Source organism: Trematomus bernacchii, unplaced genomic scaffold (genome assembly GCF_902827165.1).
Source record: "Trematomus bernacchii unplaced genomic scaffold, fTreBer1.1, whole genome shotgun sequence".
NCBI lineage: Eukaryota > Metazoa > Chordata > Actinopteri > Perciformes > Nototheniidae > Trematomus > Trematomus bernacchii.
Genome location: NW_022987840.1, coordinates 4,422,415 through 4,445,980, shown reverse-complemented (window position 1 = coordinate 4,445,980; position 23,566 = coordinate 4,422,415). Strand labels below are relative to the sequence as shown.

General features: G+C 38.6%; 1 long non-coding RNA gene across 1 annotated transcript in view; it reads left to right on the top strand.

Moving 5' to 3' along the window:
* The first annotated feature begins 15,079 nt into the window (after nucleotides 1-15,079).
* The window catches only part of LOC117468611, a 28,468-nt gene continuing 19,981 nt past the window's right edge, over nucleotides 15,080-23,566 (top strand). Inside the window, exons 1-2 of the long non-coding RNA XR_004554497.1 lie at nucleotides 15,080-15,161; nucleotides 23,101-23,213. This is a non-coding gene — a long non-coding RNA (uncharacterized LOC117468611). The remainder of the gene's footprint in view (nucleotides 15,162-23,100; nucleotides 23,214-23,566) is intronic.

Sequence of the window (23,566 nt, the reverse complement as noted above, 5' to 3'; positions counted from 1 at the left end):
GCCACTGCATGCTGGAGGCCCAGCAGTCTTCCTCATTCTGTAGAGCAGTGTTGCACAAGCCTGCTGAGAGTACAGTGCCATTACAGCTCCCACAAACATGTGGAGACAGGGGCTCCTCATTTAGCCAAACGATCACTTAGCTCCAAAGCTGCGATGAGACGCCACAGCCCATGGAGAGCAAGAAGTGTTTGAGGAGTTATTCAAACATTTGCAAAGCCAATAACTCCACTAAATCTACCAGGATGCCTCATATTTACATTCGATTCTCTGAACCCTCCCCCACAAAAACAATAATATGGCATCTAAAAAAAATTAGCCCTAAATAACGTAATGGCACCCTCTTTGAATCACGGTTGGTGTCAGGTTTAGACATTAAGCAGAGTGGGTTATAGATGGAACTTTATTAAATGTAATTGTGCTGATGATGGAAAAAGAGTTTGGCAGGCATTATGGGGAAAATTGCAGAGATTATAAACTGAAAAATGACAATTAAATATGTTAACCCATGGAGCAGTCAATCACCCACAGGGGTCATCTGTAGATGTTCCTTAAGTGCCTATTTTGATTAACTCTCAACAGAGACCACTGGTTCTGTCATTATGTCTTTCATTAAAAACACTTGAAGTCTTTCATCCTGTCAAGTGATTGTTTTGTTTATTCAGAATCAGATCTTTGTCCTATGTCATCTCAGAGTATTTTGACTGGCAAGAAAAATAAGACAAAAATGTTTTTTAAAGTGGTAACCAAAAACTTCCTATAAAACAGGACAACACAGTCATACTGCTGCTCTGAGCTTTATATAGTCAAATACCAAACTGCAATACTCAAATCTATGTCAAAAGAACTGAGCATCCAATGTTTGCTAATAAATCCTCCTGGGAATGACTAAATAAATGCATACATTTTAGAAAGGTTTCCCAACTAGAAACTTGAAAAACGAGTTGCAGTTGTATCGAATACATTGTATAATGTGACAACATATTAAACAAAATATCAACAAAGCAACATTTTTGCAACTAACATTTAATGGAATTTGTCTGTTCAGATAAAACGTGGGTCACACATTTAGACACCTTTTTAACTCAACCCTTCTCTTGCGTTTCGGGTCAAAAGTGACCGAGTGACTTGTTTTTGATCATAAATATTGTGTTTTTCATCCAATTGCCTCAAGACCTTATGACACACTAGGCCTCTGAACATATACAATTGATGATCACCACTTGCATTGATTTTTTTAGTGATGTATTCAACACCGATGTTTTCGGTCAGAATTGACCGCCATAGGAAATGAACACACACACACACACACACACACACACACACACACACACACACACACACACACACACACACACACACATGCACACACACACACACACACACACACACACACACACACACACACACACACACTTCTTATGCTTATGTCCCTCCACACCTTCCAGACAAAACAATGTACTCTAAGTTACGGGAACCTCTCACTTTCTCGCGCTGCATGATACAATGTATCATACCTTCTCACAGGTGCGAGCTCTGTGCCCCTCGAGAAAGAAAAACCTCTCAATTTCTCGCAGTAAATGCCCCTCCATTACTGTCTCTCATGCAGTTATATTTGTGCCTTGCTCACATTTGACTCATTGACACAATGAGTAGGCGACCGATTTGGCGATTTTCTGTCAGAGAGGCTCTGGACAAATGTTTTGAACCAGATGAAGAGGAGATTGAACCAAACATAGAGGACGATGTCTCAGAAATGGAAGACAACAGCGATCCAGACTATGAGCCTGACCAACAGTCAACAGACCAGGAAGAGGCCCCTGAGGGAGAGGCCCCTGAGGGAGAGGCCCCTGAGGGAGAGGAGCCCTGAATATTTATTTTTCTTAAATGTTCATTGAGGAAAACAGTATCAGTATCTTAATTTATATTCATCACAGTGAATGCTGAACTTGATGGGCCCACCAGTGGTTCCGGACCCTATACTGTAGTTGAAAGTACACAATGAAACACTGACTTGCTTGTATCAAATCAATACATCCCATACATCATTGGAACGAGAAGAATCTCAGCTACAACACCAACTAACTTTCCATCTCCAGTAAACACAGCCTACAAGGCAAGCATTTTTATAATATACAGTAATGTACAGTAAGCACTATCTTTGAACTTACTGCAAAATTATAACATGAAATTCACCCCTTGATTCTACTTGCTTTGACTGTTGAAATTAGATGTCAACAATCAAAATTGGATAAGGGGTTCCAGAGATATCACTGTGCAAAACACACCGGTCAATTTTGACCGAAAATAGTATGGGAAGGGGGGTATGACCTAACGCAAGAGAAGGGTTCAATGAACAAATGAGTGTCATGTGTTGTTGAATATTTTACATTTGTTTTCTGTGCTCACAGGTTATTTCTGTCTTACTTTATTTCCACACATTTTGGATTTTTTCATAAATCTTACTGTGACACCTCACATGAAGTATTCTGTGCCCCAGATTTCCCAATTGGGACACTCACTGTGCAGGAAAATACTATTTATACTACACCATGTTGCTAAAATAATCTCTTGGAAAGACAGGAGGACATGTTTTTGTTACTAAATAGAAACACTTTTGAAGATGTACACCCAGCAGGACTTGTATGTTAAAATATTTATGGAATGACATTTGGATTTGTTTTCCATGGTGGGTTCTGTGATTTATAAAAGATATATATTTTCCTTTAAATTACATGTTTTCTTGTTATACTGGTGTTCTACAGTAAAATAATATTATGCTATGGTATTGTGGGTATTATTTAAGGAGGGCTTGGGTAGGGCTTATTCAAGGATTGATACTGTCACTCAACACACATTCTCTGCACTCACCAATAAGTAATAGCTAGGACAGTGACCCTAAGCTTCAAACCAATGCGCTCTAGGGTTAGGGTTAGGGTTAAGTCTAGCGTAATATTGGACTTGTCAGGGATGGCTCATTATAAAGCATAATGCAAAGCACCAACGAGTGAAAATTAGTCAAGCTTGACTAATATATCTGAACTTCTTAAACTTGAATATTTATTTTTCTCTAAATGTTCATTGAGGAAAACAGTATCAGTATCTTAATTTATATTCATCACAGTGAATGCTGAACTTGATGGGCCCACCAGTGGTTCCGGACCCTATACTGTAGTTGAAAGTACACAATGAAACACTGACTTGCTTGTATCAAATCAATACATCCCATACATCATTGGAACGAGAAGAATCTCAGCTACAACACCAACTAACTTTCCATCTCCAGTAAACACAGCCTACAAGGCAAGCATTTTTATAATATACAGTAATGTACAGTAAGCACTATCTTTGAACTTACTGCAAAATTATAACATGAAATTCACCCCTTGATTCTACTTGCTTTGACTGTTGAAATTAGATGTCAACAATCAAAATTGGATAAGGGGTTCCAGAGATATCACTGTGCAAAACACACCGGTCAATTTTGACCGAAAATAGTATGGGAAGGGGGGTATGACCTAACGCAAGAGAAGGGTTCAATGAACAAATGAGTGTCATGGGTTGTTGAATATTTTACATTTGTTTTCTGTGCTCACAGGTTATTTCTGTCTTACTTTATTTCCACACATTTTGGATCTTTTCATAAATCTTACTGTGACACCTCACATGAAGTATTCTGTGCCCCAGATTTCCCAATTGGGACACTCACTGTGCAGGAAAATACTATTTATACTACGTACACCATGTTGCTAAAATAATCTCTTGCAAAGACAGGAGGACATGTTTTTGTTACTAAATAGAAACACTTTTGAAGATGTACACCCAGCAGGACTTGTATGTTAAAATATTTATGGAATGACATTTGGATTTGTTTTCCATGGTGGGTTCTGTGATTTATAAAAGATATATATTTTCCTTTAAATTACATGTTTTCTTGTTATACTGGTGTTCTACAGTAAAATAATATTATGCTATGGTATTGTGGGTATTATTTAAGGAGGGCTTGGGTAGGGCTTATTCAAGGATTGATACTGTCACTCAACACACATTCTCTGCACTAACCAATAAGTAATAGCTAGGACAGTGACCCTAAGCTTCAAACCAATGCGCTCTAGGGTTAGGGTTAGGGTTAAGTCTAGCGTAATATTGGACTTGTCAGGGATGGCTCATTATAAAGCATAATGCAAAGCACCAACGAGTGAAAATTAGTCAAGCTTGACTAATATATCTGAACTTCTTAAACGTTTCCGTTAAAACTGGTTGGTAAAAGGTTTATGTTTGTCTTGTTTAGATTGCTGAGGAACCATTGTAACAGCTTTTACAACTGACAGAAAGGTTGCAGAAAAATAATACAAAGACATACATTAGTATTAGCAGCCAATTACACCGCAAACAATCATCCTGCAAAATCTCACCAGTGTGAGTGTGTGTTTAGACAGCATGGTGGGTGGGGTGCAAAGGAGGTAGGGTTGGGTCTCCAGCAGTATGTTGAACCAGTGCATAAAAAAAGACCATAACTAGACAAGATCACTGGTGTACGAGAGTAAAAACAGAGAGTGAATACTGCATCCACTCCACCATTATGATGAAGCCTCCCAACATGGCGGCTGTAAGGCGACCAGAAGCACAGTGAAAAAACATCTATTAGGCTAGTAATTGCAGCACGATTAGCAGACGTTCTGTTTGGCATGGTTTTAGGTTTTTCTGCAGAGTTTGGAAGAAATACACCTACTGGTGCCTCCTGATACAATAGAGCTGCCTCGGCGGCCATACATCCTGCATGTCTTACTCCCTTTTCCCCTCTTTTTCTCTCTCTCTCCACCCACCCCCGTGGGTCTCTCCCTCTATCAATCCTTCCCCCTCCTCTGCCTGTCTGGACTGGGACCAGCTGGCTTCATTAGGGGCCTCCTCCATTCCACATTGCCTGGTTTTGTCTGTTGCACATTTTTCGACTGTTTTATCTTAAGCGCTGTCCATCCCTGGACCCTCATACATATTTTCTTGGCATTTCTGCATCCACACAACTGGCTTCTAATGAAACAATCCATGTGGCCATTGTACAGCTTTTCTTTTTTTAATTAATCTTTGTGTCTGCCACCTCTTTTTTTCATTTTTTGGATCCTCATTGTTTGCAATCATTGGGAGTGAATGTATTTTAATGGCTTGAGAGAGCGGCTGTTGGATAGTCAGGCACTAGTTTAAAAGAATATCGTAAGACGAACACTACCTGTGCATTTTTTTACTTTGATGTCCTACATCATCAGAGGAAGTTAAAATCATTTCATAGCTATAATTATTCCCAGAATACTCTAAAACTGTTTATAATGCACTTCTTTATCTACCAGCCTTTATAAAAAATCTCTCTAAATCCACAAAAGTCTCTTAAAAGCTCAGATTCTAGCTGAGAAGCCAAAGCCAGTACTTTCTGTCACTGTGTTTCTGTTTGACTGAGCTCTCTGGTTGGATGAAACCCTTCCTTGATAGATACACCAGTGACTTACTCACCCTGCTTTTTCCAGTTTGTCATTATTTGGTTTGGAGGGATAACAGGACTGGTGACTAGACTGCAGATGGTTCTGTTGATTGTTTCTTGATAGGGTAAGGTTGATAGGCAGATGGCACGAGGAATAGGCTAAGTTTTCATTGTATAAGCCTTAAGTATAATTTTGAAGAATTTCTTGTTAAACTCTGGCTGACAAAATAAACATCAACAGGACTCAAGAACACTTGGATGCTCTCCTGCCCTTAGGCCTCCCTAAACACAGACGTCTCCTCATCAATTATTACGGATATGATGATGCTCTTTTGACATCATTAAATCCGGACGTTTATTTGCACTTGCTGCAAGTGAGGCGAAATTATGGATCCACCAGGGTTTTGGGCTGAATTCCCTTGATTGGTCAAAACAACAGTGGTATAGATTAAGCTAGCCTATGAAAACAATTATATGTTCTAGCAATCAAGAAGCTATAGTCAATTTTTTTGTATCTACATCCATTAACAATGTATCACATGAATACTGGTGTAATTATCACTTGGCTTTTAGGACATTTTTTGATACCATGACCCATAACTTTTCAGTGAAAAAGCTCTTATAAACAGAAACTACAGTTCCTGCTCAACACCAAACCAAAGATATTTAGATAATAGGTGGTTGGGGTTGGGTTAATGTTAAAATCAGGGTATGAAGATGTTTACAACTCCAATAACACCTTGTCAAAATTGGCCTGGCGATTGACCATAAATGCAGACAAGGGCAAACAGAACATATAATATGTAAAATCCCTAAATACCATGTTTTACAACCTAAGCTAATGAAATAAAAAAAGAGATACATACAGTAAATATATGGTTTAATTCTGAATTACCATGATCTTAACATCACTTTGAAAAAGCTAATGTGTTTGTGGTGATTACCTGAACAAACATCTGTCATGCAGGTCAAAGAAAAAACAAATGAACAACAGATTTCAAATAAGATGTATCTTCTAATACTGTACCTTCTAAAACAATAGACACAGATTTCTCTCTGGGTCTATTTTTGTTTGCTTTGCTTCGTGCATGAGGCTGCTTGGTGGAAAGATTTAATCTGATTCTTTATTTATGGTGTGTCATTATTTATTTATTTGATTATTTTGTAAATTATTTATCTATTGAATTATTAATTCTTCTTCATGACTTTGCCTTCCATTATTCATGACTTAATTTGAGATTATTGCATCAAGATGCGGCATTGTTGCAGTGTTGGGTCGCCTTTTCACATCAAGTCAGACAAGGATATTAAATCTACTTCTCAGGCGATTTTTCGTTGAAGTGAAAGAAGTAGAAAAATTATCCTGAAAGCTCGCTATTAACATACAAACTGTCGTCACGCTAGAAATAGGAGGAAGGATTAGCTTCATGACAAACACTGAAACACCCATTTGATTGGATGTTTTAAGACAAGAGCTGTAGCAGAAACATCAGTATGTTCTACAGTGGATACAGTAATGGGAAGCCAATGTGGAGGAAGCATGTTTTAGTGCAGAGGTGTCAACCATATGGCTCAAGGTTCAGAAATGGAGAGTCTTTTTTTTTCTCGTAATTTTTTTTAACTTTTTGTTGGGAAAATACTGAATGTATTCTTCCAATATCAGAGTAGCACATGATAACAAAGGCCCTACGTAGCTGTGTACGTAACAGGATGTATGATTACCTAGAAGAGCGTCAGGACGTACTGTTTTAGGAATATGATAGCTATGTGACAACGATTAACATGATGATTCAGCCTCTATGGAGACAGACATATGACAAGCATGATCATTTCTGACGTGGGTCTTAGCTAATCTAAAACTAAACATTGTATACTGCTTTGAACCGGTATTCCTGCATCCTGTGACTGTGTAACACCCTCTCTTATATATCAGCATGTGAAGGACACTGTTCTAGGAACTAGTCGTACCATATTCTCTGTATGTGATGACTACTTCCATTCTTGCAAGGATAATAAATACATGTATCCTGATATTGAAGCTCAAGTCGGTGACAAGTGATATTTTTAACAGTAACACTTTTCCTATTTCTTTTTAATTTGGGGTAGCACTGTCCTTATAAGAGTAGCAGGCCCTTTGCTGAATACACTATTACAGATCCCATGTTTTAACGTCAGTCTTGGTGACATAAAAAGTGTCAAGGTTACTATTAGTGCGCGAGCGGCCAGTGGTAAAGTGTGGACGCAGATTGGGGGGTTATTGAAGAACAATTATCTGATTGATGTCATCACACAGCTAAACTGGTGGTACAAGAACATAATCGTGACAGTAATTGTGTCAACAAAACTGATTCCGTTTCCTTGAGTTTTTGCTTATTGCATCAAACTTTCATTAGACTCCTTTGATAAACTATGCAGGCTTCAGTTATGATCTTAAACACTTTAGAATAAACCATCCTGGATTGAGATCAAACATGTAATAAATAAGATGATCTTATCAGAGATCCACTGCCTTTATTCACTCCGTATGTATATCCATTAACTCTTTGCTTCTGCTCTATTTTTATGTAAATCTCTAATCTGTATGAACCACAACATTACGCACACAGTATAAATAGATTCTATTCAGCAGATTTTTAATCCACAGATGAAACAGAGAGAAGAATGAAGTCATCTGGGCGCATTATGTATGCTATTGTAGGAGCATTATTTTAATAGGGACGTAGAAACTTTTCACACTTTCTCTTATTTCTATTAGTCACTCTGCAGTAAATCTTCACAATATGGAGGCGTATGTCAGTGCTGCATATACAAGTGAGTGTTGAGAAAAGCATTGACAAAAAATACCTTTAAAATGTAAATAAAAGACTGTGTGCTCTTTCTAAAGCAAATCAATTTCCTTGCTTGTTATGTAAATGTAAATAATCAAAATGTTGTGGGCTCTGTTGCTTTATCAATCAGTTCTTGAATAGCGCTCTGGAAAGACATCCTGAACACTGATAACATAATCTCTGTATCAAAGAATATATGTATTCTTTGGGACCTGGTACATTTGAAAAGCCCAGTGTTTTGCTGTACGCGTTATTGACAGTTCAATTCATATCAGTCGACATCTCCTAAGCGCTTCATGCCGGATCAAGACTGCCGTGTTATCTGAATTGGAAGTGGGAAACTAAAGGAACCTGTCATGTTGCATTCAGAGGGAAGAGGTGTGTGCATCAGAGTCTGATGTATGTGCTGCAGAGATAACAGTCCCATAGCGGCGCACTAGGGCAACAGGAATATTCCTCTTCATCACTCCAGCTCTGCCACTAGTACTGTGACACAGATAATAACTGTTGTTTGCAGCCCGTCTCAAAGCAGCATCATCCTCTTAAAAGCTCTCAGGAGCCGCTCTGTTCTCCTGCAGTACTGTGTGTGGCAAATAAGGTTGTCAAATGTGTTTTTATCAGAAAGATCCAACAACACCACAGTATATGTATTTATATTTCACCCACATTACATCCAGATAAAGTCACTCTTAACACCTTTAGAACAGGCCAATAATTAAATGATGAATCCTAAAATAACATACCAAAAAACTTTGCTAAAGAATAAACAAATACAAATTACACAATCAAATTAGAAATTAAATTAAAAATAAATTAAATTTTATTTTATACATTTCTTCTCTCACTAATTTTATAAATTAGACAAATAGTTTGGAAGTGAGATCTGAGTTAATTTAAATGTTTTTTTGTACAGATATCCTAACTAAATAAAGAGACCATGCACCATATACAATCCAATTACATTTTTCAATTTTATCCAATAAAACCACTTTTAATCTACTTAAATCCTTTGTATTTACACTTACTATTTGCGTTTATCAAGTCTTTTGTGTAAAATGTCAAAACATTTTAGCATCAAGTTTTCGTCACAGTATAAAAACGTATATATTTATTGCAGCAATAATATATAATATATTATAATATAAATGAGGAAGTACTGTATTATGAATTCAAGCTTGTTTATTCTCATAGTTTAGATTACGCTTAGGTTTTTATCTAAAGTCATTATGTTGACAAATACATTTCTTTGGAATAATGCATTATTTATAGTGTAACCTGGAATTTTGCTTATTTAAAAAATGTTGTGTGCACAGAAGTGTTTTTAACCTGTTTAATAGGCAGTAGGGCATCAGTAGTATGGATAAAGAGGTGTGGATCTTGGGTTTGAAATAAGGAAGTGTTACCTTGTGTAAACAAAAATAAAATGTCAAGTTATGACTTAAATAGGCTTTTTTATGTCCAACATTTAGATTTTCTAGGGTAGCGCCCCCATAAGGCTAATTAAGACCATATTTAATGAGGACATTATCTAACATACATATGACAAACAATGTTTCAAACATCTACATCTTCAAGGAAATGTGCATTCAATGAAAATAAACTGTTAATAAATGCAGCACAGGTAGTCTGAGAAACGTTTTCTCAAGGGGCTCTTTATGAGTGACAGGGGACTCGGGCTCTGGGGTCCAAACACCCCTCACACCCACTTCACATACAAGCCTCATGTGCTTCGTATGAACGCATGTCATTTCACAAACATCTGCCTTAATGAGGCTTCCCCCACACTTCTCCCCTTAAACTTGTGATTGACTTGACTATAAAAAGTGGATGAAACTGTAAATCACGAGACGTATTGTAAAATGTACTTCTGTCTTCCGTAATGAAGCAGTCATTATGATTATTTTATAGGACTGAAGTTTTTAAAAACTACAAGAATGCATTACTCTGCATAATGAACAGATGTTGTGGCAACAAGCACATACATTATGCATAAAAAATTATTTCAATTTTGATTGTAGACGCTGATTTATTGAGACAAGTCTAGCTTACAACAGTAATGGATTTAGGATGTGCTTTTGTTGTGTTATTTCCATAATTAATAATAGGGAGGCAGCACATTATATATGCTTTGTATTCATAAAGATGAGAGGGCTTGAGTTATAACAGATAAAATACTGCTTGCTGAACTTTAAAACGACACCAGATTAATTATACATAAAACTAAACTCTTTTGAATGAAAAATAAGAGAAAATTCCCTTAATGCCATACTGCTTGTTGTCTGTGTTTTGATATGTTGAAAGAGAATAACTCAAGTAGATAACATAAAAGGAAGTAAGGAAGATAATTATTCCAGCATGATGCACTGTACTGCACAATGACTCAAAAGGAAGCCAGGCTGCTTCATATACTATATCTTTATTCTTCACTGTCAACATCAGGAAGCACTCGACTGAATGGAAATACAGTGAGAGAGCAGATGTATCCCACTCTGGTTAAGTGTAGGTTGAATATTTTCAAATGCTCAGTTGTTAAGATTTAGAAACAAACTGTGTGTCGTCTCTGTGTTGGCTGTTATCATATGTCTGCATCAGAAGTCACCTACATGTGGACAACCCTGTCTGTATTCTCTGTACATGTATATGCCCTCTGATCCTGTATAAGGATATAGTATAGTCTATTTTTTGTTATTTCTACAAACTGTAAAAAAGTCAACTGCAGTAAATAGTCTCTTTATTTTGTATGAATGTAAAGCTTAGAAAAAAAGCATTATTTAGTACTTCTCAGTAAGTTTAATACAAAACAGCAGTACCTATTTAATTTAGGAAATTACTTTTTTTTATGTTGGTACCTCTTCTTACGTAATTTTAACATCCTTTAAAGGTAGGGTAGGTAAGTTTGAGAAACCGGCTCGAGATCGCTAGAATTTGAAAATACACAACCGGAGAAAATCTGCCACTTCCTTATAGAGCCCCTCCTCCAACACACACGAACGCGCACATGACCAATGAGGGCACGAGATAAGTTTGTGCACAGATGGAAGGCTGACAGGCAGGTAGGCCAAAAGTACGACCAATCATTTTAGCCGGCCCGGCTAAAATGATTGGTCGTACTTTTTACAGTACTACGGCTTCCACAGATGACATTTTTTTATGGATTTTTTGTCAAAGCACTTCAGATATTCATTGCTATCGGGATGTTAAGAGCGTTCCATGTAATATAACAAAAAGTGTATCTCGAGCCGGTTTCTCAAACTTACCTACCCTACCTTTAAGTAGGATACAATAACACTTGATGAGAGTACAAGGGAGTAAGAAAGTTCTGAAGAATATTGAAATACAGCTAGGAAGATGATGCCCTTCTTAGAGTGTTTCAAATGAAAGAGTGACATAACTGAATGCATATTTGATGACAGTTTTGTTAGACAGTCTGGGCTTGATTTGATTAAAGCTTATGCTCTTGTTTTTATTTTATGATCGAAATTGTCACACCAAAACATTCCTTTACTAGTTCCTTCTCTGAATCAACATTTTTGACCAATAATGCTGAATCTCTCAATGCTAAAAACACTAAACCCATGATAACCCATTTCAAATCATAATTAAAACCACAAAGTTAAGCATTGTATCCATCATATGAGAGCGGACAACAATGACTGGCTAGTATCCAATTTGTAATCAAAGTAATATCAGCCTGATAAATAATACTTATATATGCTGCATATGATGAAATCTGATGTTCCTGAGCTTTTCATTCGTGGTGCACAAATGATGAATTGCATAATTTGAATGGTAAATCTTGAATGGGGAAATTAATTTGCCTTACTATAATGTTTTTTATCTAAATATGTCCATGTGGCTCCTCATCCTCAAAGTGCTACAGATGACCTGATGTGACCCCGTTGTCACTGTTTCGCTGCTGGACACTCAGATGCAGATGTCTTCCAGACGGAGCACAACCTGGTGGAACAAGTCCAAGGTCTGGTACGCAAGGAGGTACATGAAGTGGGACCGCGTTTGGCTCCACACAGTAGAATTAATGATTTGAAGACACATAGTTGGTGAATAATTGATTCCAGCCCCGAGGATGGTTAGGGGCTGAGTAAAAGACTAATAAATCATTTGTGGTGCTGCCAGTTGTCACTTTCAATTATTTCTGGGTTTGTGATAAACTGCTGCACCTGCCAGCTGCTGGTCCCACGATTCCTTGGAGCAGAAAGTGACGACTTTACCCAAACTTTGCTCTGCCACGCCTGATACAAACATCTACCCTTTACAGGCACAGTGTGGAAAACAAATGGGTGAAATAGAGCGAAATATATACTTATCAAAACCATTTTTTACAACAGCACAGTAGGGCATGATATTAAAGGGGCCCTATAATGCTAATCTTCAGGTTCATATTTGTATGTTGGGTCTCTTCTGTGACCTAAACCTCAACTGTGTTTACATGCTTTAATGTTCAGAAAGTGATATATTTTGGAGCGATAGTCAATAAAAGCGCAAGTGTTAAATATTGATGTCACCAAGGTTCAAGGTTCTTTATTGTCAATCTGACATAGCTACAGAGTAATTATGCAGTTGAAAATCTTATGTCACAGGCTTCTCCAACAATGCAACATAATAACATAACATAATAACAATAAGAGCAAGAGCAATACAAAAATAATAATAGTTATAAAAATGAAATAAAGTTATGATGTGGAATAGTGCAGTACGACCATGTTACGGAGGTGAACAACAGAGTCCAATCGATGCATTTTTGGGAGGGGATGTGTGTGTGTGGGAGAGACACTCTCTTGAGGGAACTTCTGGATTTTAGCCTTTGCAGACCCTTTACATGCACACAAATGTATACACCCTACAGGGAAGGGAAACAACAAAAAGCACAATAGGACCTCTTTATGTGTTTAGCTCTGATTTACCCAGATCAATAGGAGGTCTAATAAACTATTCAAACTAATTTGGAAATGTAAATACATACATCATTCACTGATCCTGATCTGGAATATATACGATTCACTCAAAGAAGGAAAAGAAAACCTCTTTTTGCCTGGATTGATAGAGGAGTGATCACATTCTTCTGTCCATATACAATTGTGTATCTGATTCACTTCTTGTGTTTGACAAACATTCCTCTGTAGCAGCTGCAATCAAACACTAGTCCAAAAGTATTTGTAATAAAGATGTTTAGTGGATTTTATTTGCCAATGACGGAGTTGGAGAACGTAAAGGTGGGGTAGGTAATTTTGTAGAAACCAGCTCGAGTGCGCTAGAATTTGAAAATACACAGCCGGAAAAAATCTGCCACTTCCTTACAGAGCCCCTCCTCCAACACACACGAACGCGCACATGACCAATGAGGGCACGAGATAAGTTTGTGCACAGATGGAAGGCTGACAGGCAGGTAGGCCATCCAGTTATTTTAGCCGGGCCGGCTAAAATGATTGGATGTGCTTTTTACAGTATTACGGCTTCCACAGATGACATTTTTGTATGGATTTTTTGTCAAAGCATTTCATATATTCATTGCTATCGGGATGTTAAGAGCATTCCATGGAATATAACAAAAAGTGTATCTCGAGCCGGTTTCTCAAGCTTACCTACCCACCTTTAAGTACTGTATATGCAAAACTGGATGAAATAAGAAAATAAGGCACAATAGTGTCACATTTCGCATGTTATGATGTTGTCGTTCCCTTTCTCCGTCTGTCTATCTTGATTGATTGACTGAATGGCAGATGGATGGAAGCAGATTGATTGATTGAGCGGTTTTAAGAGCTTGCTGTAATGGAAATGTGATAATCTTCTAAATAAATAAATAAAATCAGGTCTGTCAAACCCTCCCACATCTGACAAGTATAAATCTAACTGATTAACACCGTTGTACATTCACATTTCACTTGCTGTTTGCTGTTTATTTGAATATAACAGATTGCATATTGTAGCATTATGAGAATGTGTCTCAAGGTGTAAAGATGTCTTTTTAATTCGCTGCTGCTGTAACACATTGCCATTGTTAACATATGTGAGACTTGTAAAAAATGCTGGTGTTTTGTCACTTGTTTAAATGAGCCTAATGCACAATGTACTACATGGAAGACCTTGTCAAGTGAATAATTACAGTTACGGATCACAAGGTACTGCAGGCCTTCTCCCGGGAGCGAGGCTTGTCGAGGTAAACTAGGTGTAGCGCGCAGTTCATGCTGTTTGAATAAGGAGTTTTAAAAAAACCTCAATTGTACGAACAAATGTTTCTATCCTGAAAGTAATTTGATCAATGTTAGTCTCTAATAGTAATTCCACATGGGGCTAGTCCAATCTGTGAACAATCAGTGATTTGTAATTACAATCAGTGGTTAGGGATTTTCTTTCTTTGCTTTGGAACAAACTTTTTCTACAAAATCATTATTCCTCTAAACACTGTGAAATACTCTCAGACTATACCTTTTATTTCACAGCAGTTAAGGAATTTATCACTGCTTCCACATTGAAATGTACCTATTTAAATATTGGTTAACCTGCACAATTAAAGAATAAAACTGCTCTGCTATAATGTTTCTTATTGTCGTAAAGGTTTAAAAAAAAAAAAGACATGTTCTAACATTATTGTCATAGTTAGTACAAATAGCATCGATGTAATGTAGAGCAGATTATTGTTTATGGAGATATAGAGTTACAAAATTGGTGTGTACATGTTGTTAAGTTGAGCTCCTTAGCTGTAATGTTGGTAGGTGAGACTTTTAGCCAGGCAAATCTGAGGACACCTTTGTCACTGGAGCTAGCCACTTGTTACACCTGCAGGCAATGAACTGATTGGCACTTCCTTGTTTGTGACAGCGTTAAAGACTGAGCCCTGAAGTTAGGTGAGTCATAGCTGAAATGTTTGTATTATTAAATATAAACTGAAAGTGAAGTGCTCTTTACTGGTTTGCAAAAATATTTCTCCTTAGTGTTTTTATCTTCTGTTGCTATGTTTTCCCCCTTTACACTAGTTGTTAAGATATTATCAACAAATCCCATGAAAAGTGATCCTTAAAAAATATAATTTGTCTCACCTTTAACATAAACCAACTAAAAACACCAACAAGCCACACGGTTGGACTAGGTTTTGATGTTACTTCATTACAATGAACATTAGTGTTGTTGTTTATTTGTTGAGTCAATCCCAGATTAAATATCCTCTTGCTAAAATACCCTCACCAGTGTATAAATCTGCAGGTACAGTAAAAGAACACCCCAGCAAATGCACCTTTTCCTCCAATTTGTGTGTTATTTGCCAAGTATTACTATCCAGCTGTTTACTAATTGCAGTTTTTAAATATATGAAACATATATATTACTTTTGACTGAGTGCAGAACAGGGAAGTCAGACTATAGACTGTCCTCATTTTCAAGGGATTGTTGACATAAGAAGACGAGTGTGAATGGAACATGTCTAGAGAAAACACCAGATTTGTCTCATAAAGTGCATTTCAATCAAACATTACATGCTCTGTTTCGTCAACATGTGGCAAAAAATACGTGTGTGTTGCAACTACACTCCTTTCAGCATTTGTGGTGAAGCTCCTGTTGAGTAATTGCTATTTTGGTTGTATAGCGATGTGATAGCATTGCATTTGACAGTTGATAGAGAGCAGGGAAGCGTTAAGTAGACAGTGGTGGAGTGGGGTCCATCTGTGAGGGGGAACAGAGAGCTGAGGCAGAGTGTGAGGCAGCCCCTCAGGGCCCCCAGGCAACTCAAACAGCATTAGCAAGAGGTGTCCCTGCCTTTACCGCAGCTTTCACGCCTCACTCCTCTTCCAACGCAAATCAGAGGCAACACAAGTTGTCCATTTGGGATATTGAGTCGATATGGAGATAAAGCCTGCACTTATGAGCCATGGTCATCAAAAAGATCAGCAAGGGACCCACAGCCTGTTTATCTGTCTCTAACATTAGTGTGAGCAATTGTCGCTGCAGGTGGCATGAAATATTAAAAGGTTAACCTCGTTTTGCTAACTGACCAGAGCCAAGTCGTCACATGTCCTCAGGTTGTGTGAGGCCTCTGACTTATTGATTGTCCTCTCTTTAAATGTTTACAGTTGGGATGTATCATTCAAAATCTCCCCTCAGGGGCTTGTTTCTCACCTTATTAACTACGAGCTCTTTATATCGTTTGTTTAAAGGTCCCATGTCATGGCCATTTCTACTGATCATATTTCCATTGTTGAGGTCTACTAGAATAGATTTAAATTGTGCAATTTTCCAAAATCACATTGGTTTCTCATACAGCATCTCTGTATAGTATGTGTATTCACCAGGTATTCACTCTCTGTCCTAAACGGCTTGTTGGAGGAGCTCCTGCCCCCCCCTCCCTGTGAGCCCAGTGTGCTCTGATTGGTCGGGACGTTGCGAGGCTCGTTGCGAGGCTCGTTGCGAGGCTCGTTGCGACGCTCGTTGCGACGCTCGTTGCGAGGCTCGTTGCGAGGCTCGTTGCTGCTCGCCGCTGCTGCGAGGAGCGGACAGGTTTCCGGGTTGGCGATACAGCGAGAACAAGCGAAACTCATCCTGAGCACACACAAACACTCACAGCCGAAGTAAAAACAATAAGTGTGGCTTGATATTGAGTAAGAAAAAGGTTTATAACGCTGTGAGAATGGGTCTGCGGAGAGCATTTCTCCGCGATCCCAACTCGTCTATTACCAGCGTTCAGGGAGCTCTATGCAAGTCAATGGGACTCCCTGTTAGTTAGCCAAGGGATCCTGGTGTGTGAGGTGCTCCGTGGATTGGTCCATTTGGGCCAATCCGGTCATTTGTTGTTGATCTGGGTGTTCACACGTCACAGAACCCAGGAAGCAAACAATGGAAAATGAGAAATCTCCAACGAGGCGTTTTGGGGCAGCATGTAGACAGGTCTTTTCTGTGTTAGAGGTTTACTCGCTACAGGGTGTACTTTGAGGGTTTTTGACTCTGCACACCGTTTACATGCATAAAAACCTTCATAACACACAAGGGGACGGGTAATAACCGGAAAAGCATGACATGGGCCTTTTAAAAGGATAGATTGTTTTATTTTTAGCAACTGCACATCGGCAGTTAATGAGGTTTTATTTTCGTTAGCATTAGATTTGAATTGTTTGTGCTGTTTCTCACTTGTGCAAGTAACCAGTGACTCAGCCTGTCCCTATGAAATCACAGTCTTATGGTCAATGTAGATGGATAGAGGGATGGATATAGTGCTAATGAAAAATAAAGAACATTAAATATTCTTAAATGTAGTTTAAAGATTTAAAAAAAACAGAACCAGATATTTTTAAACTACCAAACATTTTTGAAGGGCATGTTTCTACCCTCTATAGAATTTGGAGGCACGGATGTGATTCACAGCGTTCACTGCTGGCAGAAACTCAGCAGTGCTTCGAGCTGCCAGCCACGTGACCGGCTGGGAAGCGGTGATGGGTCTGATGGTTTTGGAGTGAGTGGCAGCTGAGGCGGGCGGGGTGGAGGGGCTGCGAAAAGAGTAAGCAAAATGGGGGGGCTGTGTTTTGAGGGAGGCGTTGGTGGGCAGTAGTTTGGGATGTGTGAGGAACAACAGCGTTGCTCCTGTGCGTCTGCTCCCTGACACTTCCCTAATCTGATAACGGATGAGGACAGGTTGCCTTCGTTGTACCTGGCAAGTACCTTCCCCAACCTGCACAGGCGGATTTCGGCGGATAAGGCCAGGCTTGGCAAATGCTGGCATCCTCTGGAGAATAGTTAAAGGGTGATTAATCATTGTTTAGGCGAGGAATGTGCGGGGAAGAATGGGAAAGCGGCGTTTCACACCTCTGAAGCAATTAATCCCTGTGATCTCTACCGGGTTTGTCTTGTAGATAAGTCAGGATACAAAACTGTTCCTAATTTATCAACCCACTCATGCCATCCAGCATAAAACACACCATTTATTTCCAATCATTTATAGTCAAATTTTAAAAAGAGTGACTTTGCCACATCCAAGAGTGCCTTATATTAGCTTCATATAAACTAAGTACCCCAGATTACAATGGGAATCTTGTTTTATTGTGCACATCTGGTGGAGTCACAATGCATTTTCACATTCGCTGTCTGAATTTTTGAGTGATTGTGGCATAAATCATTTTGCTAATCAGAAACATAAGTGACATGAAGGCATCTCCCCTCTTGGAACAAAGGAACAACATATGGCTCTAAAAGCACTCAGGTCTTTTATTTCCAAGGTATATAACCTGTGCATAAACCAATATTATTGAACTAATTTGCATTTTTCTTTCATTCCGGGCTCTTTTTCAGAACTCATATCTTTGCAGATGACTTCAATAATGGATAAGAAAAGCATTGCTTCCTCGTTATATATTTGATTCTCAACTTGAGTGCAGTTAAGCAAAACATAAGACTCGGCTCAATGGTTTGTTGCAAGGTGAATTATGGCAATGTACTCTGTGGTTTGAAGTAAACGTAGACCAGCGCATGCATGATAGCTTTATGTAAATACGCGAGCCACCGCGAAAAGCAGAGTTCCTCCCTCTAATAAACGGCATTAACAGATGAACCAAAAACGACACTGATATGACAAGATGAATTCCTTTATTATGAGTGGGTTCTCTCTGGATCTCTCTGCATTGCTTCCAAATCATATTTGCCTCCTAAAATGGGAGGGGGGGGGGGACACACATTCCTGCCAATAATAGTAAAATGGCTCCTGTTTTAATTGCATCATTACGTACCCAATATCAGCAGCCTGCCTGCCAATATCAATATTGCCATAACATGGGTGGAATATAGATGACCCAGGGTATGCGTGGGTCTTCCATGAGTGCCTCCATGCCAGACTCATCCCAATGCCCGCTGTGCAGGGAATGGGAATGTAGGCCGGATAGCAGCTCGTCTTCCTAATGTCCCCCCGTATTCCCTTAATTGCTGACGGATCTTGTTTGGATTTTGATGGCGGCTTGGATTCTGTGGTTGCTACACATAGGAATTGATAGGCCTTGAGGGAAACATCACGTTACCCACTATGTGTGTGTGTGTTTGCATGTCTGCGTGTGCATCCGTATCTGTGTGTCTACATCTGTTGGTCTGCACGTGCAAAGATCAAATCTATTGTAAAATCAAGAGGCGGAGGGCTTTGCATAATGCATTCGTGCATTAGGATGATGTAACTAATATAAATGGTGGTCAGTGGGGTCAAGTAGGCTGCATGAGGATACACCGAGCAGATGTTTAACTGATGGTGAGAACACACAGGTTCTTCTAAACATGCTTTTACTGGCGTGCAGAAAGAGCAAACACTTCTATAGACCGGAGATAGGTAGAAATAAAGGCTGTTTTGCATTTTAATCCAGCAACACTGCACATATGGCACGGAAGAAAACTTAACAATTAGTTACTGCTTTGATGAAGGAAGATTACATCTTGTAGGTCCCACTTCGAATGCACTTCACATATTCATATTAATGCATTCAGGACTGGAGTGAAAGATAATTTTCCTGTTTAAATATTTTATTCTAGTTTAAAACTTAACCCGTAATTAGAGCTCCCTAATGGCAAGAGAATCCAGTTTGTCCGTTTTAATTAGATTGTTGTTTAACTATTAATTATGTATCTTTGTGTCATATAGTTTTGATGCTACCAGATGGTGCAATGGTTGGTGCGCAGGAATGGGTGATGATTTATTTACCTGCACTCTGTTAGTAAGATCTATACTTACATTATGTTTCCACTGTAGCTTATGACAGAATATGATAAGAGAAGATGTACAATATATACATGAAGCATTCTGTACAAATAGAACAATTATTTTCATTATTAAGGATTTTCCACTTAAATATTTCTTTGGTTTATAACTTTTTTTAATTTAGTTTGAACAACCTTTCAAAAATCTAATATTGTAAAATGTAAATGGTATAAAAAAAACAATAAATCATCTTATTAGAAAAGCTAGAACAAGGGGAATTGTGTATACACTTTAAATGCCATTAAAGATTTGTTAACCATAGTGATTTTAGCTCTAGATATTTATTTTCAGAAATATCATTCAACACATATTCATTCGCAGCATGGTGTTCAATATGGTGTTAAAATGCTTTTATCCCAGCCCTCTGATGCACCACTGCACAGTGAGGTGCAGTGTATTGGATTAGTTAAAAATGAGGGTTGTTAACGTGGTTCTAAGACTTGAAAACAAAGAAAAAATGTCTTGAACGATATCAAATAATAAATAAATAGTAAACACTATTGTCTTAATTAAACTTTATATCTATGTTTTGTAGCTAAAACAGGGACCGACTCATAAAAACAATTGCAACATCATGGTGCTGGAGGTCAAAACTCATCAGGGTGCCTTTAATTGAATAGTTCACGCATGTTTGAGTTGATTGTTGCACACATTGTTTGATTCATGATTTGGTCATAATTATTTATAGTTTATTTATAGTTTAGTTGTACATGCTGTGCTGGCACAACATTAATTTGAATTAATTGTATTAATTAAATGAATGGCCGCGCAGCATTGTTGTGTTTTGTTTAGTATTACCTTTGATATTACAAGAGTCATATAATACATTAATTGGTTTTACTGTAGAGAGCTTATTGAGTTTACATGTATGTGAAAATGATACACTCTCACAGTATCAAAATAAAGATAACTTCATTGTGCAGCTTTTGTTTCCTTTTTAGGGGGGATTTTTGTAACAAACATATTAACATTTGAAGCTTTACAAAGCAGTGATTTATTTTTTTGCAGCATGAGTGACCTGAGCGAGAGTCAAACTCAACCTGGCAGCGTTGTTGTGATGCTCTACTGGGGAAGGGCACATCAACTTCACGCTCTGCTGAACTTTTGACCTTTTTTAACACTCTGTCAACAACTACATGAGACGTGAGTTTTCATTCAAAGTTGAGTCATGTTTGCATTTGTGTCGGCCTGTTTTGTTGCACCCGGTTTGACTCTGGGCTGTATATTTGGCTGGCTGTTATTTGTTTTGTCTCCTGATGATGGGGGCCTGTGATTGATGGACGGGATCCAGGACATCTCCGATCGACAGCTGTTGATAGCTCTGAAATCGAGAGCAGCAGTCGGAGCGTAACAATGAGCTCATTGCGCTCTTGGCTTGGTCGCCAGCCCTGCAAACCCCAGCACTAGGGGGACTTCATGAATTTCAACTGGGGCCACAAATGTGAGTGCACATGAAAATTGTGCTGGGGTGAAGGGAAAGGGACTAAACGAGGAATATAGCCCTGATTATCTAGAAGTTAAAGAAATAATGAAAACTCAATACATCACGTGAGCAGCACAGTTTTCCTTGAACACAAACATAATTGTGTTAAGTTCAATTGAAGTCTTTCCTGCATGTAATAAAGCTTAAAGGACAATTTCCACTGAAAGACTTGGTTCTTAAATTCAGGAAAACTATGATCTAAAAGATGCGAGTACACTTAAGTGTTGCCTCGTCAAATCAAAAGGTCCATAGCTTTCAGTGATAATGTATGTGTGGGGCTTGTTCTGGTCTGCAGTGAAACAGGTGATGGTTGTGACTGTCGTGGGAAGGCCTGTTAGCAGTGACATGCGAGGAAGGAGTTTTATTAAAATAATTCCTCACGTTGGTGGAATGCCTCGTTGTAGTGACACCAGCACATTGTCAATCACAACTCAACAATAGCATTCATACAGACTGCCGTGATTCAGATTTATTAATTTGGTGGCTATTGTTGGAAATCGTCCTGTTTGCAGCCGATGAAACTGAAAGAAAGTAACTCGCAGCAGATAGGGTGTTATCCAATGTATGCACTGTAGGTTAATGGAAAAGGTTAAGGAGTACATGTAAGAATGAAGCATTGCTCCATATTGTGTTTTGTCTTATAGCCACCCATACTTCAGCTTTAATTGGGCAGCATCATGCTGTAATAAGCTGTGGTTGCATGGGTTTGATGCCCGAGCCCTCTGAGGTTACCAAAGCACCGGCACCACATCTGAGCTCAAATTAGCATTCTGGGCAAGCATAACTCCCCAAGCTTAATTAAGGTAAATTCAACATTGTAGTTCATCATCGGGTTTTATACAATCTTAAAACCAGTTGCGCTTGTTTGGCAGCTGTTTATTTCTTATATTAAAAAAGAAAACATTACACTGTAGATGATTTGGCATCCCAGGATTTTGAATTTGAGCCCTCTATTATGGGAAATCTGGGTTTGCGCAATGATTAAATGCTTAATAAAAAATTCATTGTTGTTGCCAACATCTGTATTGTATGGGCTAACGGCTCACTGGAGTGTGCGAAACTTGTAAAGTTTCCAAAAGCGCTGCTGAGAACCCTGGAAAGTTCACCTAAGAGTTTGCCTTCCTCATTACCAAGCTACTTCTGTGTGTGCGATTAGACTGAGAACATCTTTAATTGCTTTAAAATCTGAATGCATGATAAGAATGGATTAATTTGATTTTGCTGTTCCTACAAGTAGCAGATGGTTTATGTCTTCAGAATGCTCATGTTGTAAAATGAGATCCCCAGCTTGTCTCTGATTGGTCACTGTTAATGAAGCATGCTGGGCTGATTATTGATTTAGAAAATGAGGACGACACAAGTATTGTGTGTGTTGCTGTGATAAATTAAAGACAAGCGTTGTTTTATTGTTGACAGACAGACACGTACCTTAAATAACACAAAATATTTGATTTTCCATTCAGGTGTTCTCTGGCCCGTCAAAGTAATTGTATTGTTTATTTTAAAACAGGCACTTTTATAGTTGCCACTAACAAGCAGATGGTCGACTTGACTTATTTGTGTTTTGTGTTTCTGAATGACCGATCAGATGCATGATGGGAAATGCAATGAGCTGCTTGTCAGGGAAGAGACAATTCACGGGAGAGGCCCCGCGAAAGCTGTATACATTCCCAATTTACTCGCATCTCTGCGGTTTTTAAGGTTAGTAATTTTTTTTTGCATTATTATTGGCTGTTGCGAGAGCAGCTGTTCCCCAGCCTCCTCCCGAATTACCATCCGCACACTGACAGGCAGGCAGCTGATGGGGAAACTCACTGTGTGCATGAGGTGATCCAATTCAGCAATGAAACTAATGTGCTGCATCAAGGGGGAGATGTGGCGGCCCTGGAGGAAGAGGAGGAGTCAAAGGTTCAAACACAGTCTCGGGAGCAGCTTGGACTGATGAACATCCCTGTTGTTCTGTTGTTCTGTTGTTCCAGTTCTTGCCTTTATTATGTATTTGTTTATTCATTTATCTATCTATCTGTCTGTCTGTCTATATGTCTATCTATCTA